Source organism: Panthera uncia (assembly GCF_023721935.1).
Source record: "Panthera uncia isolate 11264 chromosome C1 unlocalized genomic scaffold, Puncia_PCG_1.0 HiC_scaffold_4, whole genome shotgun sequence".
Classification (NCBI taxonomy): Eukaryota; Metazoa; Chordata; class Mammalia; order Carnivora; family Felidae; genus Panthera; species Panthera uncia.
In genome coordinates, this window is record NW_026057585.1 from 11,690,702 (window position 1) to 11,716,612 (window position 25,911).

Here is a 25,911-nt window from a genome sequence, read left to right on the forward strand (position 1 = left end):
TTCATACTCTTGCTCATGGAATTTCTTTTCCACTCAGAGTCCCCTTTAACATTTCTTGTAAGATTAATTTAATCATCATGAATTCCTTTAACTTTTGTTTTTATGACACACTCTATCTCTCCTTCTATTCTGAATTATCACCTTGCTGTAGAGTATTCGTGGCTGCAAACTTTTTCCTTTTAGCACTTAAAATATATCATGCCACAGACTTCTGGCCTGCAGAGTATCTGCTGAAAAATCAGCTGATCTCCTGGTGGAGTTTCCCTTGTATGTAACTTTTTTTTTTCTCTCTCTTGCTGCTTTTAAAATTCTCTTTATTGGTACCTTTTGCTGCTTTAATTATTATGTGTCTTTGTGTAAACCTCCTCGAGTTGATTTCGTGGGGTGTATCTCTGTGCCTCCTGGACCTGCATTTCTGTTTCTTTTCCCAGATTTGGGAACTTATTATTACTCAAATTAATTTTCTTCCCGCATTTCTCTCTCCTTCTGGTACCCCTATGATGTGAATGTTATTACACTTGATTATGTCACTGTGTTCCCTAAGTCCATTCTCATTTTGCATGTTTTTTTTCTCTCACTTGCTCTGTTTAATTACTTTCTATTACTCTGCCCTCCAGGTCATTGATATGTTCTGCTTTCTTTAGTCTTCTATTTACTCCATCAAATATATTTTTAGTTTCATTTATTGTGTTCTTTTCTGATTGGTTCTTTTTCATCTCCTTTTTAAGATTCTTACTGATGTCCTCCACTATTTTCTCAAGTCAGGTGAGTATTTATGATCATTACTTTAAAGTCTCTGTCAGGCATACTATTTATCTCCATTTCCCTTAGTGTCTTGCTGTAATTTTGTCCCATTCTTTCACTGGGGACATATTCCTCTGTGTCCTCATTTTCTTTAACACTGTGTCTGTTCCTGTATGGTAGGAAATCCAGTTATGTCTCCTGCTCTTGAAAGCAGTGCCCTTATGAAGAAGAGATTCTGTAGTGCTCTGCATTGAAGTGTCCTTTGTTCAGTGGAGTCTGGCACTTTGTGGGTGTCTCCTATGTGTGTTGTGTGCCCCCGTACTATTGTGGCTTAGCTGCTTTTTCTTTCAGTACAGTCGTCAGCAGTTCTCTTTGCTTGTTCTGGGCAGTGTCTGGTCCCTGTAGTGTTAGTGGGCCAATTTGGGGCTGCCTTGGACTTGAGTTGAGTCAGACAGGCATTTGTCAGATAATGCAGTAGCACCAAATTGCCACGTGCTTTCCTTGTGTTGTAACCTGAGAAGTTTTCATTGGAGGGCACAGAATGAAGTCAGACCAACTGTCTACCCTGTGTCCTTTGCTATGATCAAAGTCTAACTAGTGTGTGTGGTTATCTTTCTCTCTCCCCAGGGCAGGAATCACTTTGGAGTGGTGCCAGCCTCTGCTGGGGCTGTTTATACACTGCCAGGTATAGTATGACTTTGGAATGTCTCCGGCAAGAGTGTATTGGAGGAGGTAGATAGTAACATGTGGAGGGGTGTGGCATGCCGTGTTAGCAGGGTTTGTGATCCAGTCCTCTGTGAGAGGGGAGCTCAGTGCAGGGACTGCGGCAGGCCTGGGTTTAGTGGAAAGATCTGCCAAAGCGTGAGGAGGTGTATCTAGCAGGACACTTGGTGTTATCAATTTTGGTAACAAGTGTCAGCACCACACTGGTTTCTACAGGTAGTTGCGTGTTTATGTTGGGGTGTGGGGGTGAGAAATGGCACCTGCCAGCTCCTTTGTTCCTGGAGGAGTGTCCCAATGATCTTTGTCCCCCTAGGATATGCTTTGCGTTTAGTAAGCTACTCTCCCTTCCATATGTCCCAGGCATTTTTCAAACTTCTGCTTCTTTGCTGTACTCTGGGGGGTGCTTCTTGTGCTGTCTCCTTAGGGGCAGGGATTCAATTTCCTCTTGTTCTCTCAGCTCTCCTAGAGCTGAGACCACTGATTTTTTAAAGTACGGTTTTAAGTCCCACTGGTTGTTAAAAGTCATGAAATTTGGCCATTCTGGTTTTCAAAGCCAAATTTTATGGAGATTCATCTTCCCCGTGTGGGTTTCCTGGTGTGACAGTCTGTTTCCCTTCCCTGACTGCACCTGTGTGTGCCTCTTTCCTGCAGATAGTCCCACTGGTCTGTTTAACTCCCCCCTGGGTCTCTGCCCTTCCTACACTCAGTGTTGCCTCTTCCTCTTCTTTACATTTACTTGTGGAGTTTGTTCTGCCAGTCTTCAGGTGGTTTTCTGGGTTATTTACACCTATGTTATCTAGTTGTATCTGTGGGATGAGGGTTGTATCTTAGGGTCTTTCTATTTCACCATCTTTCCAGTTGAACTAGTCCTGTTCATTGTTGAAAGTGTGTCACTGAAGTCTCCAACTATTATTGTTTGCACGTATTCTCCCTTTCTTTCTTTTTTTCTTTATATATTTTCATATTCTGTTATTGGGTATATGTATGTTTATATTTTAAAATTATCTTCCTGACAAATTGACCCAATTATAATTATAATATTTTCTTCTTAATAATTTTTGTTTTATTTTGTTTTGTTTTAAGGTCTATTTTATCTTATATTTACATTTGTATTCCAGATTTCCTGTGGTTGCCTAATATGTCTTTTTCATCCTTTCTACTTTTACTCTATTTGTGTCTTTGTATCTAAAATGTTTTTCCTTCAACAACATATAGTTGGCTCATGTTTATTTATCCTATTTTATTTTATTTTATTTAGTTTTTAAATTTTTATTTAAATTCTAGATAGTTAACATAGAGTGCAATATTGGTTTCAGGAGTAGAATTCAGTGATTGGTCTCTTACATACAGTACCCAGTGCTCATCACAACAGTTGCCTTCCTTATACCTGTCACCTGTCATCTAGCCTATCCCACACCCTCCTCCCTCCATCTACCCTCAGTTTGTTCTCTATCATTAAGAGTCTCTTATGGTTTGTTTCCCTGTCTCTCTTTTCTTTTTCCTTTCTTCCCAACCTTGCCTTATGTTTATCTGCTTTTTTCTTAAATTCCACATATGAGAGACATCATATGGTATTTGTCTTTCTCTGACTGACTTATTTTGCTTAGCATAATACACTGTAACTCCATCCACATCATTGCAGATGGCAAGATTTCATTCTTTTTGATGACTGAGTAATATTCCATTCTCTGTGTATGTGTGTGTGTGTATGATATATATACATATATATGTATATGTATATATATATAGTAAGACATATATACATACATATATCTCATATTCATTCATTAGCCTAAGGGCATTTGCTCTCTGTTTAGTTAGGCTATTGTTGATATTGTTGCTATAAACATCGGTGTGCATTTACCCTTTTGAATCTGTATTTTTGTATCCTTTGGTTAAATACCTAATCAATCGCTGGATTGTAGGCTAGTTCTATTTTTAACTTTTTGAGAAACCTCCATACTGTTTTTCAGAGTGGCTGCACCAGTTTGCATTGCCACCAGCATTACAAGAGGGTTCCTCTTTCTCTGCTTCCTTGCCAACACTTGTTGTTTCTTGTATTGTTAATTTTACCCATTCTGACAGGTGTGAGGTGGTATCTCATCATGGTTTTGATTTGTATTTCCCTGATGATCTTGATTTATGATGTTGAGCTGTGTTCCCAAAAAGCAAAAGAAAGAACAGGAAGAAATGATGTCCAGGAATTTAATCAGCACAGGTATGAGTAAGATGTCTAAACTAGAACTTAAAACCATGCTTATAAGAATAGTACCTGGGGTTGAAAAAAGAATAGAGGACACTAGAGAATCCCATTCTTTTATCCCTGAGATAAAAGAAAACCTAGTCACACACACACAAAAAATGCTATAACTGAGATACAATCTTGAATGGATGCCATTACAGTGAGGATGGACAATGCAGAGCAGTGAACAGTGATACAGAAGATAAAATTATGGAAAATAATGAAGCTGAAAAGAAGACAGAAACAAAGGCAAAAAGATCATAATACAAGACTTAGAGAATTCAGTGACTTATTAAGAGGAAGAACATTCATATCATAGGAGTCCCAGAAGATTAAGGGAGAAAAACAGGAAGAAGGTTTCTGTGAGGAAATTATAGCTGAAAATGTCCCTAATCTGGGAAAGGACACAGACATCAAAATCCAAGAAGCACAGAGAACTCCCATTTAATACAACAAAAGTTGAACACCATCAAGGCATATCATAGTCAAATTCACACAATAAACTGACAAGGAAAGAATCATGAAAGGAGCAAGGGGGAAAAAAGTTCTCATCCTACAAAGGAAGACAGATCAGGTCACAGAAGATCTGTCCACAGAAGCATGGCAGCCCAGAAAGGAGTGGCAGGAAATATTCAACGTGATGAATGAGAAAAGGATCAAGTCAAGATTTCTTTAGTAAGGCTGTCATTCAGAATAGAAGAAGAGAGAAAGAGTTTCCCAGGGCACCTTGGAGGCTGTCAGTTGAGCATCCGACTTCAGCTCAGGTCATGATCTCATGGCTCCTTGTGAGTTCAAGCTGTGCATTAGGCTCTGTGCTGACAGCTCAGAGCCTGGAGACTGCTTCAGATTCTGTGTGTGCATCTCTCTCTCTCTCTCTCTCAAAAACATGAATAAACAATAAAAAAAAAGAGTTTCCAAGGCAAACAAAAATTAAAGGAGTTCATGACCATGAAACTTGCCCTGCAAGAAATTTTAAGGGGGACTCTTGGAGTGGGGGGAAAAATACCAAAAGCAACAAAGACTAGAGGGGAACAGAGAGCATCACCAGAAACACCTACTTTATAGGTAACACAATGGCACTAAACTCATATCTTTCAATAATCACTCTGGATGTTAAGGGACTAAATGCTCCAATCAAAAGATAGAAGGTATGAGAATAGATTAAAAAAACAAGATCCATCTATATGCTGCCTTCAAGAGTCTCATTTTAGACCTAAAGACACCTGCAGATGGAATCTGAGGGAGTGGATAATCATCTGTCATGCTGACAGATGTCAAAAGAAAGCTGGAGTACCCATACGTACATCAGAAAAACTATACTTTAAAACAAAGACTGTAACAAAAGTGGCACCTGGTTGGCTCAGTCAATTAAGTGTCTGACTCTTGGTTTAGGCTCAGGTCATGATCTCACAGTTTCGTGAGTTTGAGCCCTGCATTGGGCTCCATGCTGACAGTGCAGAGCCTGCTTAAGATTCTTTCTCTCTCTGTCCTTCACCCACTCATGCTTTCTCTGTATCTCTCAAAATAAATAAATAAACTTAAAAAAAAGACTAGCAAGAGATGAAGGAGGGCATTATATCATAATTAAGGGGCCTACCCATCAAGATCTAACAATTGTACATATTTATACCACAAAATTGGAACACCCAAATGAATGAATGAATATATATATATATATATATATATATATATATATATCACAAACATAAAGAAACTCATTGAAAATAATTCAATAATAGTAGGGGACTTTGACACCTCATGTACAGCAATGGACAGATCATCTAAGCAGAAAATCAACAAGGAAACAATGGCTTTGAATAACATACTGGGTTGGATGGACTTAACCATGGGATGGATATATTCAGAACATTTCATCCTAAAGCAGCAGAATACACATTTTTTTGAGTGCACATGGAACATTTTCCAGATAGATCACATAATGGGTCACAAATCAGCTTTCAATAACTACAAAACGATTGAGATCATACCATGCATATTTTCAGACCAGAACACTATGAAACTTGGAGTCAACCACAAGAAAAAATGAGGGAAGATCAGAAATACATGGAGGTTAAAGAAATTCCTACTAAATAATGAATGGGTTATCCAAGAAATTAAAGAAGAAATTGGTAAGTACATGAAAGGGAATGAAAATGAAATATGACAGTCCAATATTTTTTGAATGCAGCAAAGGCAGTCCTAAGAAGGAAGTATATTGCAATACAAGTTTAGCTCAAGAAGCAAGAAAAGTCTTAAATACACAACCTATCTTTACAACTAAAGGAACAAGAAAAGGAACAGCAAATAAAGCCTAAAGCCAGTAGAAGAAGGGAAATAATAAAGATTAGACCAGCAATAAACAATATAGAAACAAACAAAAATAACCTAGAACAGATCAATGAAACTAAGAGCTTGTTGTTTAAAAGAATAAAATTGAAAATTCCTACCCAGACTTATCAAAAAGAAAAAAGACCCAAATAAATAAAACCACAAATGAGAGAGAAGAAATAATGTCACAAAAATACAAACAATTATAAGAGAATATTATGAAAAATTATATGCCAACAAGCTGGAAAATCTAGAAAAAATGGACAAATTCCTAGAAATATGCAAATTACCAAAACTGAAACAGAAGGAAATAGAAAATTTGAACAGACCCATAACCAGCAAAGAAATTGAATCAGTAACAAAAAATCCACCAACAAACAAAAGTTCATGACCAGATGGCTTCGTAGGGGAATTCTACCAAATGTTTAAAGAAGAGTTAATACCTATTTCTCTCAAACTGTTCCAAAAAAATAGAAATGGAAGGAAATTTTCCAAACTCATTCTATGAGGCCAGCATTGTCTTGATTCCAAAACCATGTGGAGACTTTATTGAAAAAGAGAACTGGGGCGCCTGGGTGGCTCAGTTGGTTAGGTGTCCGACTTCAGCTCAGGTCATGATCTTACAGTCTGTGAGTTTGAGCCCTGCATCTGACTCTCTGCTGACAGCTGAGATCCTGGAGCCTGCTTTAGATTCTGTGTTTCCCTCCCTCTCTGCCCCTCCCCTGCTTATGCTCTGTCTCTCTCTGTCTCAAAAATAAATAAAAAAACATTTAAAAAAAACCTGCAGGGGCACCTGGGTGGCTCAGTTGGTTAGGTGTCTGACTTCCGCTCAGGTCATGATCTCGCGGTTCCCTTTTTAACAGTAAATAAAATGTAACATAGTCTAGTTTGTAACTTACATCTAACACCCAGTGCTCATCACAACAAACGCCCTACTTAATGCCCATTGCCCATTTAGCCCATCCACCCACCCACCTCCCCACCAGCAACCCTCAATTTGTCCTCTATATTCAAGACTCTCTTGTTTGCCTCCCTCTCTGTTTTTATCTTATTTTATTTTTCCTTCCCATCCCCTAAGTTCATCTGTTTTGTTTCTTAATCCACATATGAGTGAAACCATATGATATTTGTCTTTCTTTGATTGACTTATTTCGCTTAGCATAATTCACTCTAGTTCCAACAACATTGTTGCATATGACAAGATATAATTCTTTTTGATTGCTGAGTAATATTTCATCGTGTGTGTGTGTGTGTGTGTGTGTACACACACACATACCACATCTTCTTTATATATTCATCAGTTGATGGACATTTGGGCCCTTTCTGTAATTTGGTTATTGTTTATAGCACTGCTATAAACATTGGTGTGCCTGTGCCCCTTTGAATCAGCATTTTTGTATCCTTGGATAAATACCTAGCAGTGCAATTGCTTGGTTGTAGGGTAGTTCTGACTTTTTGGAGGACCTTCCGTATTGTTTCCAAAGGTGGCTGCACCAGTTTGCATTCCCACCACCAGTGCAAAAGTGTTCCCCTTTCTCCGCGTCCTCATGAACATCTGTTTCCTGAGTTGTTAATTTTAGCCATTCTGACAAGTGTGAAGTGGTACCTCATTGTGGTTTTGATTTGTATTTACCTGACGATGAGTGATATTGAACATCTTTTTATGTATCTGTTAGCCACCTGGATGACTTCTTTGGAAAAGTGTCTATACATGTCCCTGCCCATTTCTTTACTGGAATATTTATTTTTTGGGGTGTTGAGTTTTATAATTTCTTTATATATTTTGGATACTAACCCTTTATCATATATGGCTTTTATAAATATCTTCTCCCATTCTGATGGTTGACTTTTAGTTTTGTTGATTGTTTCCATTGCTGTGCAGAAGCTTTTTATTTTGATGAGGTCCCAATAGTTCCTTTTTGCTCTGTTTCCCTTGCCTCCAGAAACATGCCTGGTAAGAAGTCACTATAGCCAAGGTCAAAGAGGTGGTTGCCTGTTTTCTCCTCTATGATTTTGATGGTTTCCTATCTCACATTTCAATCTTTCATCCATTGTGAGTTTGTTTTTTGTATGGTGTAAGAAAGTGGTCCAGGTTCATTCTTCTACATGTCGCTGTCCAATTTTCCCTGCACCATTTGCTGAAGAGACTGTCATTTTTCCATCGGATGTTCTTTTCTGCTTTGTTGAAGATTAATTGGCTATAGGTTTGTAGGTCCATTTCTGGGATTCCTATTCTGTTCCATTGATCTGTGTGTCTGTTTTTTGTGCCAGTTCCATAGTGTTTTGATGATTCCAGCTCTGTAATACAACTTGAAGTCCAGAATTGTGATGCCTCCAGTTTTTCTTTTTCAAGGTTTCTTTGGCCATTCAGTGTCTTCTTTGGTTCCATACAAATATTAGAATTGTTTGTTCTAGCTCTGTGAAGAATGCTGGTGTTATTTTGATTGGGGTTGCATTGAATGTGTAGATTGCTGTGGCTAGTATAGATATTTTAACAATATTTGTTCTTCCAACCCATGAACATGTGGCGTTTTTTCATTTCTTTGTGTCTTCTTCAATTTCTTTTATAAGCATTCTATATTTTTCCACATACGGATCTTTTGGTTAGGTTTATTCCTAAGTATCTTATGTGTTTGGGTACAATTGTAAATGGGATTGATTCTTTCATTTATCTTTCTGCTTCTTCATTATTGGTGTATAGAAATGCAGCTGATTTCTGTACATTGATTTTATATCCTGTGACTTTGCTGAATTCCTGTATCAGTTCTAGAAATTTTTTGGTGGAGTCTTTTGGGTTTTCTACATAGAGTATCTCCTTATCTCTCCTATTCTGGATGGCAGGCTTGCTGGGTAAGGAACTTTTGGCTGGAACTTTTGAATTCTCCTGAATTCAGCAAGGATGGACTACCATCTCCAGGGACAAAGGGGCAGGCTGGCACCATTTATCTCCCCCACCCCTCAGCATAAACCAACTTCAGTCAACAGCACAAAACCAACACTGGCCGCCTCACCTGCTTATACCAAGTCTTGCCCTCCCTGTGCTCTGCTGGTACTGCGTTGCTCAGCCAAGTGTGCCTTAGGACCAGCACAGAAGGCCTCTCCCCCAGAAGACCAGCACAAACCCCTGCATGCACCACATCTACTACCATTGAGTTCTGCAAAGCTTCAGTTCTAGTGTAAATACCATTGGGTCTCTTTTAGCAAGCAGACTAGAGCACATATAGTTAAAACTTGGCATGAACTGGCCAAAGTACAAACACTCCACACTGCTGGCAAGGAGAAACTCTGCAGAAGACTGACTTGGTGGATAGAGCAGCTGAAACCAGCAACAGAGTACTTGCAGCACATACCAGAGACACTCCCCAAAGTGCCAGGCACTGGACATTATATGACCTCTTCTTCATAAGACCAATACTCTCAAGAGCAGGAAACATAACAGGCTTTTCTAACATATAGAAGACAGATGCCTAGACAAAATGCCTAGATGGAGGAATTCATCCCACAAGAAAGAACAAGAAAAGGTCACAGCCAGGGATTGGATCAAAAAAGATATAATTAATATGCCTGATCCAGAATTTAAAGCAATAATTATAAGGATACTAGCTGAGCTTGAGAAAAGCATAGGAGACATGAGGGAGACCCTTACCACAGGGATAAAAGAGCTAAAAACCAATCAGGCCAAAATGAAAAATGTAGTAACCAAGATTTGAAATGAAACAGATTAATGGCCACAAGGAAGGAAAAGCAGAGGAACAAGTAAGTGATATAGAACATAGAATTATGGGCACAAATGAAGATGAACAAAAGAGCAAAGAAAAATCTTGGGTCATGAAAGAAGAGAGACAACTCGGTTACTCCATCAAACATACTAACATTCATATTATAGGAGTCCCAGAAGAAGAAAGGAAAGAGGGGCAAAAGGTTTATTTGGGGAAATTTAGCTGAAAACTTCCCTAATCTGGGGAAGGAAATGGATATCCAAATCCAGGAAACAGATAACTCCCATTAAAATAAACAAAAACAGGCAAACACAAAGACATATTGTAGTAAAATTTGCAAAATAGATGAAGAAAAAATCCTAAAATCAGAAAAACTGAAGAAGTCCCTAAATTACAAGGGAACACCAATAAGGTTAGCAGCAGATGTCTCCACAGAAACTTGGCAAGCCAGAGGGTAGTGGCATAGTATGTTCAACATGCCAAATGGGAAAAAATCTGCAGCCAAGAATACTCTATCCAGCAAGACTATCATTCAGGATAGAAGGCGAGACAGAGTTTCCCAGACAAGTAAAAACTAAAGGAGTTCATGACTAGTAAACCAGTCTGGCAAGAAATGTTAAAGGGACTCTCTGAGTGGGACAGAAAGACCAAAATTGACAAAGATGAGAAAGGAACAGAGAAAACCTCTAGAAACTATGGCAAAGCAAGTAATAAAATGATACTAAATATGTATCAATAAATACTCTGAACATAAATGGACTAAACAATAAAAAGGCATAGGGTGTCAGAATGATTAAAAAAAAAACAGATTCATCTATGCACTGCCTCTAAGACATTTATTTCAGACCTAAAGAGACCTGAAGATTGAAAGTGATGGGGTAGAGAAACATTTATCATGGAAATGGACATCAAAAGAAAGCCAGAGTAGCAATACTTATATCAGACAGCATAGATTTTAAACCAAAGACTGTAACAGAGATGAAGAATGGCACTATATCATAATAAAGGGGACTATCCAACAAGATCTAATAATCATAAACATTTATGCCAACTTGGAACAACCAAATGTATGAAACAATTAACAACAAACAAAGTAACTCATTGATAATATTACAATAATAGTAGGGGACTTCAACACCACACTTAGTGCAATGGATAGATTAAGCAGAAAAACAACAGGGAAACAATGGCTTTGAATGACACACTGTACCGGATAGACTTAACAGATATATTCAGAACATTTCATCCTAAAGCAGCAGAATACACATTCTTTTCAAAGCACATGGAACTTACTTCAGAATAGATCACATACTAGGGAAACAAATAAGGCCTCCACAAATACAAAAAGATTGATATCATACCATGCATATTTTCTGACTACAACACTGTGAAATTAAGTCAACCACGAGAAAAAAAAATTGGAAAGACCACAAATACACGGAGGTTAAAGAACATCCAACTAAAGAATGAATGGGTCAACCAGGAAATCAGAGAAGAAATTTTAAAAAATACATAGAAACAAATGAAAGGAAAACACAACAGCCCAAAACATTTGGAATGCAGCAAAGTGGTCTTAAGGGAGAAGTATATAGCAATACAAGCCTATCTCAAGAAGCAAGAATGTCTCAAATAAGCATGTAAACTTACACCTAAAGGAGCTGCAAAAAGAACAAATGAAACCTAAAGCAGCAGAGGAAGGGAAATAATAAAGATTAGAGAAAAATGATATACAAGTGAAAATACAGTAGAACAGATCTAGGAATCCAGGAGCTGGTTCTTTGAAAAAAAATAATAAAATTGATAACCCCCCAACCAGATTTAACAAAAAGAAAAGTACCCAAATAAAATCACAAATGAGAGGAGAAATAATAAACTCACAGAAATACAAACAATGAGAATATTATGAAAAATTAAATGCCAACAAACTGGGCAATCTGGAAGAATTGGACAAATTCCTAGAAACTCACAAAATACCAAAACTGAAACAGAAAGAAATAGAAAATTTGAACAGACTCATAACCAGCAAAGAAATTGAATCAGTAATAAAAAAAATCTCTGAATGAACAAAAGTTCAGGGCCAGATGACTTCCCAGGGGAATTTTACCAGACACTTAAAGAAGAGTTAATACCTATTCCCCTTGAAACTGTTTGAAAAAATAGAAATGTAAGAAAAACTGCTAAACTCATCTATGAAGCCAGCATTACCTTGATTCCAAAACCAGACAAAGACCCCACTTAAAAGCAGAATCACAGGCCAATATCCTGTTAGCCATTTCTATGTCTTCTTCTCAAAAATGTCTTTTCAGGTCATTTGACTATTTGAGTGTTGGTTTCAGCTATTGAGTTGTATGAGTTCTTTGCCTATTATGGATATTAGCCCTTTAACAGATATATAATTTGCAGTTATTTTCTCTCATTGCATGGATTGCCTTTTCATTTTTGTGATTGTTTCCTTTGTTGTGCATAAGCATTTTAGCTTGATATAATCCCAGTTGTTAATTTTTGCTTTTATTGCTTTACTTTTGATGTCATGTTCAAAAACTCATTGCCAAGACTATTTTCAAGGAGTTTTCTCCTATATTCTAGAAGTTTTGTGGTTTCAAGTCTTATGTTTAAGTTTATAATCTACTTTGAGTTAATTTTTGTGAGTGCTTTAAAATATTGATCTAATTTTATTCTTCCACATGTGGTTTTCCAGTTTTCCAAAACCATTTCTTGAATAGACTATCCTTTCCCAGTTGCATATTCTAAGCTTCCTTATCAAATACTAGTTGATTGTATATGTACATATATAAGAGGGTTTATTTCTGTGCTATTTTGTTTCATTTGTCTATGTGCTATTTTTTGCCAGTACTATACTGTTTTGATTACTATAGCTTTTACCATAGTTTCAAATGATGAAGTGTACTGACTAGCTTTTCTTTTCTTTCTTGGGATTGTTTTGACTCTTCAGGGTCTTCTGTGATTCCCCTACAAATTTTAGAATTGTTTTTTCTATTTTTGTAAAAAATGCCATTAGACTTTTGGTAGGAATTGCATTGAATCTAGATAGCTGTAGGTAATATGGACATTTGAACAATATTGACTCTTTTTGTCCATGAACATAGACTATCTTTCCATTTATTTGTGTTGTCTTCAATTTCAATGCCTTATAGTTTTCTGCACATAGATGTTTTACCTCCTTGTTTAAATTTATTCCTAAATAATTTATTGTTGTTGATGCTGTGGTAAATGATATTGCTTTCTTAATTTATTTTTCAGACATTTTGTTGTTAGTGTATAGAAACTCAAGTTATTTCTCTAGGTTAATTTTGTACCCTGCTACATTATTGAATTTATTTGTTCTAAAAGTGTTTTGGTGGAAAGCAGGAGGCATCACAATCCCAGACTTTAGCCTCTACTACAAAGCTGTAATCATCAAGATGGGATGGTATTGGCACAAAAACAGACACATAGACCAATGGAATAGACTAGAAACCCCAGAACTAGACCCACAACGTATGGCCAACTAATCTTTGACAAAGCAGGAAAGAACATCCAATGGAAAAAAGACAGTCTCTTTAACAAATGGTGCTGGGAGAACTGGACAGCAACATGCAGAAGGTTGAAACTAGACGACTCTCTCACACCATTCACAAAAATAAACTCAAAATGGATAAAGGACCTGAAATGTGAGACAGGGAACCATCAAAATCCTAGAGAAGAAAGCAGGAAAAGACCTCTCTGACCTCAGTCATCGCAATTTCTTACTTGACACATCCCCAAAGGCAAGGGAATTAAAAGCAAAAATGAACTACTGGGACCTCATGAAGATAAAAAGCTTCTTCACAGCAAAGGAAACAGCCAACAAAACTAAAAGGCAACCAACGGAATGGGAAAAGATATTTGCAAATGACATATCGGACAAAGGGCTAGTATCCAAAATCTATAAAGAGATCACCAAACTCCACACCCAAAAAACAAATAACCCAGTGAAGAAATGGGGAGAAGACGTGAATAGACACTTCTCTAAAGAAGACATCCAGATGGCCAACAGGCACATGAAAAGATGCTCAACATCGCTCCTCATCAGGGAAATACAAATCAAAACCACACTCAGATATCACCTCACGCCAGTCAGAGTGGCCAAAATGAACAAATCAGGAGACTATAGGTGCTGGAGAGGATGTGGAGAAACAGGAACCCTCTTGCACTGTTGGTGGGAATGCAAACTGGTGCAGCCACTCTGGAAAACAGTGTGCAGTTTCCTCAAAAAATTAAAAATAGACCTACCCTATGACCCAGCAGTAGCACTGCTAGGAATTTACCCAAAGGATACAGGAGTACTGATGCATAGGGGCACTTGTACCCCAATGTTTATAGCAGCACTCTCAACAATAGCCAAATTATGGAAAGAGCCTAAATGTCCATCAACTGATGAATGGATAAAGAAATTGTGGTTTATATACACAATGGAGTACTATGTGGCAATGAGAAAGAATGAAATAAGGCCCTTTGTAGCAACGTGGATGGAACTGGAGAGTGTGATGCTAAGTGAAATAAGCCATACAGAGAAAGACAGATACCATATGTTTTCACTCTTATGTGGATCCTGAGAAACTTAACAGAAACCCATGGGGGAGGGGAGGGAAAAAAAAAAGAGGTTAGGGTGGGAGAGAGCCAATGCATAAGAGACTCTTAAAAACTGAGAACAAACTGAGGGTTGATGGGGGGTGGGAGGGAGAGGGTGGGTGGGTGATGGGTATTGAAGAGGGCACCTCTTGGGATGAGCACTGGCTGTTGTATGGAAACCAATTTGACAATAAATTTCAAAAAAAATAAAAGTGTTTTGGTAGTCTTTAGGATTTTCCACATATAAGATCATATCATCTGCAAACAAAGACAGGTACACTTCTTTATGATTTGTATGCCTTTTATTTCTCCTCCTCCTCCTTCCCCCTCCTCTTCCCCCTCCTCCTCCTTTCCCTCCTCTTCCCCTCCTTTCCCTCCTCTCCCTCCTCTTCCCTCTGCTCCCCCTCTTCCTTCTCCTCTTCTTCCTGATTACTGCTGTGGCTAGAACTTCAAGTGCTACGTTAAATAGGGGTGATGAGAGTAGGTGTCCTTGTCTTGTTCCTGATCTTAGAAGAAAAGCTTTCAACCTTACACTGTTGAGTATAATGTTAGCTGTGGGTTTGTCATATATAGTTGTCCTTATAAGGTATTTTCCTTCTGTACCTAATTTGCTTAGTATTTTTATCATCAACTGATGTTGTATTTTGTCAAATACTTTTTCTGCATCTACTAAGGTAATCATATGATTTTTATCTTCCATTTATATTGTATATTACATTAATTGATTTACATTTGTTGAGCTGCCCTTGAAACCCAGTAATAAATCCCACCTGATCATGGTGTGGGAATATTTTGATGTGCTGTTGAAATCAATGTGATAATATTTTGTTGATAATTTTCGCATTGATGTTCATCAGGGATATTGATCTGTAAGGGATTTTTATATTATTGTAGTGTCTTTATCTGCCTTTGGTTTCAGAGTAGTATTAGCCTTGTAAAATAAATTTGGGAGTGTCTTCTCTTTTTCAAGTTTTGGAAAAGTTTGAGAAGGGTCAGTGTTAATTCTTTGAATAGTTGGTAAACTTCACAAGGGAAGCCATCTGGTCTTGGGTTTTACTTTGTTGGATTGTTTTTTATTACTGATTCAATCTTCTAACTCATTATTGGTCAGTTTATATTTCCTATTTCCTCATGATTCTGGTAGGTTTATGTTTCTAGAAATTCATTCATTTCTTGTAGGTTGTCCAATTTGTTAATATATAATTGTTCATAATAGTCTATTATCAACCTTTGTATTTCTGTGGTATTTATTATAACAACTCTTTCATTTGTAATTTTATTTATTTGAGTCCTCTTTTTTTCTTGCCAAGTCTAATTAAAGGTTTTTTAGTTTTGTTTATCTTTTAAAAGAAACAACCCTTTGTTTTATATTTTCTTTTCTCTATTTCATTTATTTCTGCTCTGAGCTTTGTTATTTTCTTCCTTCTTCTAATTTTGGGCTTAGTTTGTTCTTTTTCTAGTTCCTTGCAGTATAAAGTTAGATTGTTTGAGATCTTTTTTTAAATGTAGGCATTTATTGTTATAATTTTCCCTCTTACAACTGCTTTTGCTGCATGCCTTAAGTTTTGTTAAGTTTTATTTTCTTTTTCCTTTGCCTCAAGATATTGTTTGGTTTTACTTTTGATTACTTTGAACTGTTGTTCAGGAGCATATTGTTTAATTTCTACATATTTGCGATATTTTTAGGTTGTGGTCAGAAGAGACACTCAATCTTTTTAAATTTTCTGAAACTTGTGTTTTGACCTAACACATGATCTACTCTTGAGAATATTCTTTGTGCACTTAATGCTCTGTATAAATCTGTTAAGTCCAGTTCATCTAAAGTATAGGTCAAATCTAACACTTCCTTATTGGTTTTCTGTCTGGATGACCTGTCCATTGTTGAAAGTGAAGTATTGAAGTCCTCTACTATTTTCATGTTATTATTTCTCTTCCAATGTAAGTTGTTACTTAATACATTTAGATTCTCTGATGTTGGGTGCATGTATATGTACAATCAATATAATCTCTTGGTGAATTGACATCTTTATCATTATATAATGAGATACCTTGTCACCTATTACAGATTCTCATTTAAAATCTATTTTGTCTGATAGAAGTATAACTATGGCTGCTCTGTTTTGGTTTGCATTTGTATAGAATACTTTTTTCCAATCCTTCATTATGAGCCTATTGTGTCCTTAAAATTAAGTGAGTCTCTTGTTTTCAGGATACTGTTGGGTATTGTTTTTTAAATCCACTGAGCTACTCTTTAACCTTGATTGGAGAAGTTAACCCATTTACACTTACAGTAATTTTTGATAGTGAAGCTCTTTCTAATACCAACTTACTGTTTTCTGGCTGTCTGTAGTTCTTTTGTTCCTATCATCCTGTCTCATTTTCTTTCTGTTTGCACTGATGATTTTTCATAGTGGTATCCTTTTTTTTAAGTTTATTTATTTATCTTGAGAGAGAGAGAGTGTGTGCACAGGGAAGGGGCAGAGAGGGAGACAATCTGCACTGTCAGCATAGAGCCCAACATGGAGCTTGATCCCACAAACTATGAAATCATGACCTGAGCCAAAATCAGGAGTTAGGTGCTTACCCCGCTGAGCCACCGAGCACCCCCATAGTGGTATGCTTTGATTCCCTTCTCTTTATCTTGTATCTATAATAGATTTTTTTCCTTTGTGGTTACCTGAGTCTTACATAAACATTTATAGTTATAACAGTTTAAGTTGATAGCAAGTTAACTTCAATCACATACAAAAACTCTACCCTTCTCTCCTTCTCCCAGTGTTTTTGTTTTTGATATCACAGTTTGCATCTTCTTATATTGTGTATCCATTAAAAATTGTAGCTATAGCTATTTTAGTACTTTTGTACTTTAGTTAGTTAAGTGTACTAGAGTTAAGTGATTAATATATCATCATATTATAGCATTGGAGTATTCCCATTTTGACTATATACTTACCCTCATCAGTGTGTTTTAGAGTTTCATGTTTTTATGTTACTGATAGCTTCCGATCATTTCAGGTTTAAGGACTTCTTTCAGCATTTCCTGAAATGCAGATCTGGTGGTGATAACTCCTTTAACTTTTGTTTTCTGGATAGTCTTTATTTTTTTTTATTTCTGATATCTTTGCTAAATAAAGTATTCTTGGTTGGCAGTTTTTTTTAATTAATTAATTAGCAGTTTGAATATATCCTCCCATTCTCTTCTGGCCTGTATGATTTCTGCTGAGAATTCCACTAGTAGCTTTATGGGAGTTCTTTTGTAAGTGACAATCTTCTTTTCTCTTGCTACCTTCAATATTCTCTTTGTCTTTGATTTTTTAAAGTTTATTTGTTTTTTGTTTTTGTTTTGAGAGAGACAGAGACAGCATGATTGAGGGAGAGACAGAGAAAAATGGAGAGAAAGAATCCCAACTAGGCTCCTCACTGCCAGCACAGAGCCTGATGTAGGGCTCCAACTCATGAAACTGTGAGATCATGATCTGAGCTCAAATCAAGAATCAGACGCTTAATCAAATGAGCCACACAGGTGCCCCTCTTTGATTTTTGACAGTTGTATTATAATGTGTGTTGGAGAAGATCTCTTTGATTGAATTTGGGAACCTATAAGCTTCATGAATTTGGATGGCCAAATTTCTCACCACTTTTGGGAAATTCTCAGCTCTTATTTAAATAAGATTTTTGCTCATTTCTTCCACTCTTGCCCTTCTGAGACTCCAATAATGCAGTTTCCCTTAACAACATCCATAAGTCCCATAGGCTTTCTTCACTTTTTAAACTTTTTTCGCTTCTGACTGGATAGTTTCAAATGTTTTCTAGTTCACTAATTCTTCTGTTTGGTCCAGTTTGATGTTGAAGCTCTCTATTAAACTCTTTAGTTCAGTCTTTGTATTCTTCACTTCTAGAATTCTGTTTGGTTCTTTTTTTATGTTCTCTTTTTGGTTTTTATTGTTTGTTTTCTATCTCATTTGCTCTTTTATTGTTTTCCTGATATAGTTAAGTTGTATATCTATGTTCTTTTGTAGCCCTCTGATCATCTTTAAAATAATTATTTTGAGGGGCGCCTGGGTGGCTCAGTCGGTTGAGCGTCTGACTTTGGCTCAGGTCATGATCTCATGGTTCGTGGGTTCGAGCCCCACATCAGGCTCTGTGCTGACAGCTTAGAACCTGGAGCCGGCTTCGAATTCTGTGTCTCCCTCTCTTTCTGCTCCTCCCCCACTCATGCTCTGTCCCTCTCTCCTTCAAAGATAAAAAAAAAATTAAAATAATTATTTTGAATTGTTTGTCAGGCAATTTATGTATTTCTATTTCTTTGGGGTCAGTTACTAGAAGTTGACTGTGTTCTTTTAGGGATGGTGTGTTTCTCTGACTTTTGTAATGCCTTTATCTTTACATATCTTTACATACCTCCATATATTTGAAGAAGCATTCACCTCTACCATACTTTAGGGACTGACTTCAGTAAAGAAAGACCTTCACGTGTGGGTAGGAGCACAATAGAGAGTGCTGTAGGTAGTGACCCCAGGTAGTGATACAGAGTGCCACATGCAGAAGTGTGTGCTGGCTCCTAGACTGGGGTAGATGTGATGTCTCATTGACTCAGGCTGCTGGAATCCACAACATCAACAAATACGTGGTTCTTCATAAGTTCTGTGGGGGGGTCTGCAGTAGCTACAAGTGTTGCTTGTATCCTTAGTGTTGCCTCCTGGTCTAGCTGCTATAGGCCATAGCAGGTGGGGGTTATAGTTGGAGTTGTCTTATGCACACACTTAGCTGTGTAGTGGCAGGAGTAGTTGCAGACATACATGAATTGGCAAGGTGTTGGGCAAGGAGCAAGGGCTGAGGTCAACTTCAGTCACACTTGCAGCTATGGGGGCTCTGGCTGTGGGTGTGCACTTCTGTGGCTACTGGGTCTTGCCACAGGTGTGCATATGGCAGTGGAAGTTGGTAATTGGAGTCAAGTTGGATTAGTGCAGGTGCACAGCTGCATGGGTTAGCTGTTTTGAGCACAGCAATACAGGCCAGTGACAGGAGATGGGACCAGTCTGGGTCCACAAACAGCTATGTAGGCCGTGGCTGTTGGCATTTGCTCCTGTGGATCCAGGGTCTTGCCATGGGTATGCACATGGCAATATAGTCTGGTGATGGCAGCCAGGCCAGTGACATATATAGCTGTATAGTTGTACAACTGGAAGGGCTAGTCTCAAATGTGCCCATGGTGGTAGGGTCAGCTGTCATGGTCTAGGCTGACATCTTGCCATCACAGAGACTATGGGCTACCAGTGTGGTTCATGGGATCTAGTGGGAATGGGGGAAGGGATCCAAGAGGGATTTGGGCAGCTAGAATTCACAAATGCAAAAATCTATGGGGTGAAAACTCTGAGTCAAAAATGGTGGGGGTGTTTGAGGTAGCTGTGCTAGACATTGGTTTCTTCAGCAACACAACCTGCTGAGGTCCTTTGCCGAGCAGGCCACTGGGAACCCTTTATGGCTCATACTAGTAGCCTCTGCCCATTCCCATACATATTGGGAATTTTGGTAAACCATTTTTTCCCTATGAGCCTCAGCCTTATAAGTTTCATGTCTTGCCAACACACAACAGAGGCTACATTTCCTTAGCAGGGATCTATTCAAAATGATATAGAAGTGGAGAAACAGTAACCCTCTTGCACAGTTGGTGGGAATGCAAACTGATATGGCCACTCTGGAAAACAGTGTGGAGGTTCCTCAAAAAATTAAAAATAGAACTACCCTAGAACTCAGCAATAGCACTACTAGGAATTTATCCAAAGGATACAGGAGTGCTGATTCATATGGGCACATTAACCCCAATGTTTATAGCAGTGCTTTCAACAATAACTAAATTGTGAAAAGAGCCCAAATGTCCATCAACTAATGAATGGATAAAGAAGATGTGGTATATGTATACAAGGGAATACTATTCGGTGATCAAAAAGAATGAAATCTTGCCATTTGCAATAATATGGATGGAACTAGAATGTATTATGCTAAGTGAAATAAGTCAAAGAAAGACAAATATATGTTTTCACTCATATGTGGAACTTGAGAAATTTAACAGAAGACCATAGGGGAAGGGAAGGGGAAAAATAGTTACAAACAGAGAGGGAGGCAAACCATGAGGAATTCTAAATGCACAGAACAAACTGAGGGTTGATGGGGGGACACGGGAGGGGGAAGAATGGGTGATGGGTATTGAGGAGAGCACTTGTTGGGAGGAGCACTGGGTGTTGTATGTGAGTGATGAATCACAGGAATCTACCCCCAAAGCCAAGAGCACACTGTATACACTGTATGTTAGCTAATTTGACAATAAATTATATTAAAAAACAAACAAAAACCCACAATGATATAGGAATAGTGAAACAGCTGTCAATACACTTCTTCTGCAGGAGTAAAATTAGCCGTAGTTCTTGCAGCAGTCCACACAACCATACAGGAGCTAGTTTCTCTGTCTCCCCAGGTATCAGCTCATGTGTAAAAAAATAAGACTCACATTGAGTTAAGAATCATCCTGGTTTTCAAAACTCATGCCCCTCCAAGGCATATACCTCCTGTTAGAGATGTCACTTTTTTGCTCCAGGTATTGAAAAGTTGTTTTTCTCTTTTTTTTCCCTTAATAAGTCTTGCTAGAAGAGTCATTGTTTTACTAAACTTCTGGCTTTGTTTATTTTCTCTATTATGTGTCTGTTTTCTGTTCACTGATTGTTGCTCTTTATCATTGCCTTTCTTCTATTTTTCTTTAGATTTAATTGGCTTTCTTTCTCCTTTTCTGGATGTGGAATTGTAGACTTCACTTTCTTCTCTTAAAACAGGTATGTTTAAAGCTTTACATTTTCCTCCTAAACTATGCTTTAGATGTGTCCCACAAATTTCGAAATTGTTTTTATTATTAAACTTAAAATAGTTTCTACTTTTCACTGTGAGTTCTTCTTTGAACTAGTGGTCATTTGCAATGTGTTGCTTAATTTTTAAATGTTTATACTTTTTATTTTTTTTAAGTTTAAATTCCAGTTGACTAACATACAGTGTAATATTAGTTTCAGGTGTACAATATGGTGATGCTGCACTTCCATACACCCAGTGCTCAACATAAGTGTGCACCTTAATCCCATCACCTATTTCACCCATCTCTACACCACCTCCCCACTGGTAACCATCATTTTGTTGTCTATAGTTAAGAGTCTGTTTCTTGGGGTTTTTTTTCCTCTCTCTCCCCACCTTTACTCTTTTTTTTGTCTCTTAAATTTCATATATGAGTGACATCACATGGTATTTGTCTTTCTCTGACTTATTTCACTTAGTATAATAGTCTCTCGCTCCATCCATGTCACTGCAAATGGGAAAATGTCATTCTTTTTTACAGTTGAGTAATATTCCACTGTGTATATATACAACAACTTCTTTATCCATTCATCAGTTCCTGAACACTCGGGCTGTTTCCATAATTTGACTCTTGGAAATAATGTTGCTGTAAGCATTGAAGTTCATGCATCCCTTTGAATTAGTATTTTTGTGTGCTTTTATATTTCCTTAAGCAGTCCACTATATTTTTTTTCAAGTTTTTATTTAAATTCTAGTTAGTTAACATAGAGTGTTATATTAGTTGCAGGAGTAGAATTAAAAAGGTGTCTCATTGTCATTGATTTGTAGCTTAATTTCACACATAGACAGGCTGGAAACATATCAACAAAATCAGCTGGTGTATGTTCATATATAATGACTCTCTCTCTACTGGAGTGTGACTAATGTCCTATGCTGTCATCTACTGACAACTGATGGGAATGCAAGCATATTTTTTTATTATTGGAGTAAAATTTGTAAATAACATAAGTTTCAGGTGTACAGCATTAAAATTCAATACCTGTATACACTACAAAGTGATCACCACAAAAAGTCTAGTTACCATCTATTACCATAAATATACCCCCTTTACCCATTTTTCCCACCCTCAACACAGTTCCCCTCTGGTAATCATCAAGCAGTTCTCTGTATCTGAGTTTGTTTTTATATTATTTGTCTTTTATTTGGGTTTTTTTAGATTCCATACATTAATGAAATCATGTGGTATTTGTCCTCCATCTGACTTATTTCACTTAGTTTAATACCCAAGGCCCATCCGTTTATACAGAATGAACTTCTTATGCTGCCATTCTGAACCCCTCTCCCTGGAGTGCAAACATTTCTTAAATGATTTCAAGTAATCAACTTTTTAAAAAACTTAAGCCAAGAGACTATGAACAAAACTTTTTTGAGTGACTAAGACTGCTTTCAGACTGAATAAAACCCCTAATATGCTGATGATATATGAAAAAAATTCTTTTACTGAAAACAGTGAAAACTATTATTTTTGTTATCTGATGTAAACTTACACTTGATCCCTAGGATACAAAGATCTATGGGCACTTTAAAAACTAATTGGCTGGTTCTGCCCTGCAGCCAGGCTGCAGGCCTGTGAGGCTCCTCACTGCCGCAGGTAAGATTTACTTGAGATTTATGTAAGTAGGGGGCTCCTGTTCTGATGTATGTGGAGTGGTTGAGCTGGAGACTTGAGAGCATGGCTCCCAACGAGGCTGTCTGCTGCCCAAGAAGAGTCGTGGTGGGAGCTGGTGTGTGAAATCCAACATGGTGGAGAAGTAGGGGGACTTGAAGTTCCCTCGTCCCTCAAACACAGCAGTCTAGAGGCCAGAGGACTTTGAATTTCAAGAGTCTGGGCTGCAGAGTGACAGAGATGTCTCCAGGGGCCGATGGGGACAACCTGGTAGGCTATATGTGCATGATTGTGAACTCGGAAAGATAAAATGGGTGGTGTAAGCACAGAGGGGAGGGATCCCCCTTCTGCAGAGAGGCAAAGGGAAGAGAAAGAGAGGCTGTGGAAGTGCAGGACTGTGTTTATACAAGAGAAAAACCATGGGCAGGGGGTCAGAAAAAAAACGGAGAAAGATCCAATCTCTAACTGTGGGGCTTTCTCTGGACTGGGGCTGGGTGTCCAGTTTGCACACCTGGGGAGGAGGGGAGCCTGCTCTGGGCTCAGTAACTGGTTCGGAAGTGCAGTTTTCAGTGGGAGAAAGCAACCCCCTCCCTTGAGTGCTGTGGGAAGAAGGTATATAACCATTCAAAGGACAAAGGACCATGCCTGTGCCCACCAGTAAGGGGCCATTTATTGGTAGGGTGGAGTGGCACTTCCCTGGAATCAGGGTGCGTGGAGCAGGATCCTTTAGAACATCTGGGTTTGAATCCCAGGTGAGCTTCAGGGAGGTGCAGGAGACTGTGGAGCCAAAGAACAAAACAAAACCAACCAAACAAACAAACAAAAAACGGGCCTATTTGTGCTTGCACAGCACTGGAGGGCTGCCTGAACAGAGTTCAGGACAGTTCAGGATTGGGTTTGGGACACCCAATCTGGGGAGGAGAGACTGGGTGTCACCATTTTTCTCCCCATCAACAGAGTGGTGCTTCAGGGAATGGACAGCAGACCCACGGTGGAGGCAGGACCTGCCTACACCAAACCACTCCCTTCAGCACCTGTTAAGTGGATATCTACCTGACGCTGACCAACCAGACAGCCCCTCCTCCAGACCAGCACTGCCACTGGTTCCAAGGCACCAAGTGGTTTTGCATTTTCTAATTTAATTTGTGTATGTATATATATATATATATTTTTTTTTTCTTCCTTTTATCCTTTGTATTTCTTTCCTCCTCCAGTCTGGTTATTCTGGTTGTTGGTTTGTTTAAGCAGACATATTTAATCTATTCTCTTTATACCTATTCTATATCTCCTTCTTTACTTTCCCCCCTCTCTCTCTGGATTAAGCCATATGGTTTCTCTGCCTAGTCAATTTTCTTTTCCTTTCTTTTTCCCTACCCTTGTTATTTCTCTCTTTGTATGGGATGAGGCCTCTTGACCAACACTTCACTCCCTCCCCCATTTTTTTTGGTTTGTTTATGGGGTTTTTTTGTTTTTAACTTTTTTTCCAGGGCTACTTCAATGAACAAATCAAAGCACACCTGGTGGAGGGCCCAAAACATCACTACGAATAGGGAGATAAAACAACCAGAGTTCAAACAAGAGAGAGCACATAACACATTCCAAAAACATCTCCTGAATGGCCAGGTCCTGGACAGTGTATGACCCCTCTTTAATATAGTAGTGCTTGCCCATAACAAGCTTTTAAAACACATAAGGGACAGAAAACCAAAATGATGAAACAGAAGAATTCTCCTCAAAAGAAATTCCAAGAAGAAATGACAGCTAAAGAATTGATCAAAACAGATATAAACAATATAGCTGTTCAAGAATTTAGAATAATAGTCATAAGATTAATCACTGGGCTTGAAAAAAGCATAGAAGACAGCAGAGAATCTTCCTGCAGAGATCAAGAAACCATGAATTAAAAAATGTTGTAAATGAGGTGCAAAATAAACTAGATGTGGTGGCAGCGAGGATTGAAGAGGCAGAGGGGGATAATAAGTGAAATAGAAGATAAAATTATGGAAAAAGATGAAGCTGGGAAAAGAGACAAAATATTCTAGAGCATGAGGGGAGACTTAGAGAACTAAGTAATTCAATGAAACATAATAATATCTGTATCATAGGAGTCCCAGAAGAAGAAGAAGAGAAAAGGGTGGAAGGTGTACTTGAACAAATCATAGCTGAGAACTTCCCCAATCTGGGGAAAGAAACAGACATTGAAATCCAGGAGGCAGAGAGAACTCTCTTCAGACATAACAAGAATCGATTTTCTGCATGGCATGTCATAGTGAAACTGACAAAATACAAAGGTAAAGAGAGAATTCTGAAAGCAGCTAGGGACAAATGGGCCTTAACCTACATGGGTAGACACATAAGGGTAGTAGCAGACCTATCTTCTGAAACTTGGCAGGCCAGAAGGGAGTGGCAGGAAATATTCAATATGATGAATAGGAAAATATGCAGCCAAGAATCCTTTATCCATCAAGCCTGTCATTCAGAATAGAAGGAGAGATAAAGGTTTTTCCAGACAAACAAAAACTGAAGGAGTTCATCACCACTAAACCAGCCCTATAAGAGATCCTAAGGGGGACTCTGTGAGTGGAATGTTGCAAAGACCACAAAGGGACAGAGACATCACTATAATGTCTCTGAGCATTGAACCTACAGCACAAAACCTACAGATAACACAATGAAACTAAATCCATATCTTTCAATAATAACGCTGAATGTAAATGGACTAAATGTTCCAATCAAAAGACTTAGGGTATCAGAATGGATTAAAAAACAAGACCCATCTATTTGCTGTCTACAAGAGACCCATTTTATTTTATTTTATTTTATTTTATTTTATTTTATTATTTATTTATTTATTTATTTATAACACAATGAATCGCTTTTATTTCGGTATGCATCCACATCTCAGCATTTAGTGGTCCTGAACAGAAAAGTGGAAAAACGCAGCAATTTGCCAGGAAGTCAAGCCCGCCAATTTCGGGGATCTGCTGTGCACACCGAGTTCTTTTTCAATCCCTGCTGAGGACCGTGAGAAACAGCAGCAC

At 38.0% G+C, this 25,911-nt stretch overlaps 1 long non-coding RNA gene and 1 other non-coding gene across 3 annotated transcripts; both read left to right on the plus strand.

The window, feature by feature from the left end:
* LOC125912266 (uncharacterized) lies at window positions 1-25,661 on the plus strand. Of its 2 annotated transcripts, none has more exons than XR_007454656.1 (3): window positions 1-1,429; window positions 21,126-22,855; window positions 23,828-25,661. It is a non-coding gene; the product is annotated as an uncharacterized LOC125912266 (long non-coding RNA). The 2 variants fall into 2 exon arrangements; XR_007454657.1 differs by having other exon boundaries at window positions 1-765; window positions 1,372-1,429; window positions 21,126-25,661.
* TRNAQ-UUG (transfer RNA glutamine (anticodon UUG)) lies at window positions 18,424-18,508 on the plus strand. Its single transcript has one exon. It is a non-coding gene; the product is annotated as a tRNA-Gln (tRNA).
* Window positions 25,662-25,911: the final 250 nt, after the last annotated feature.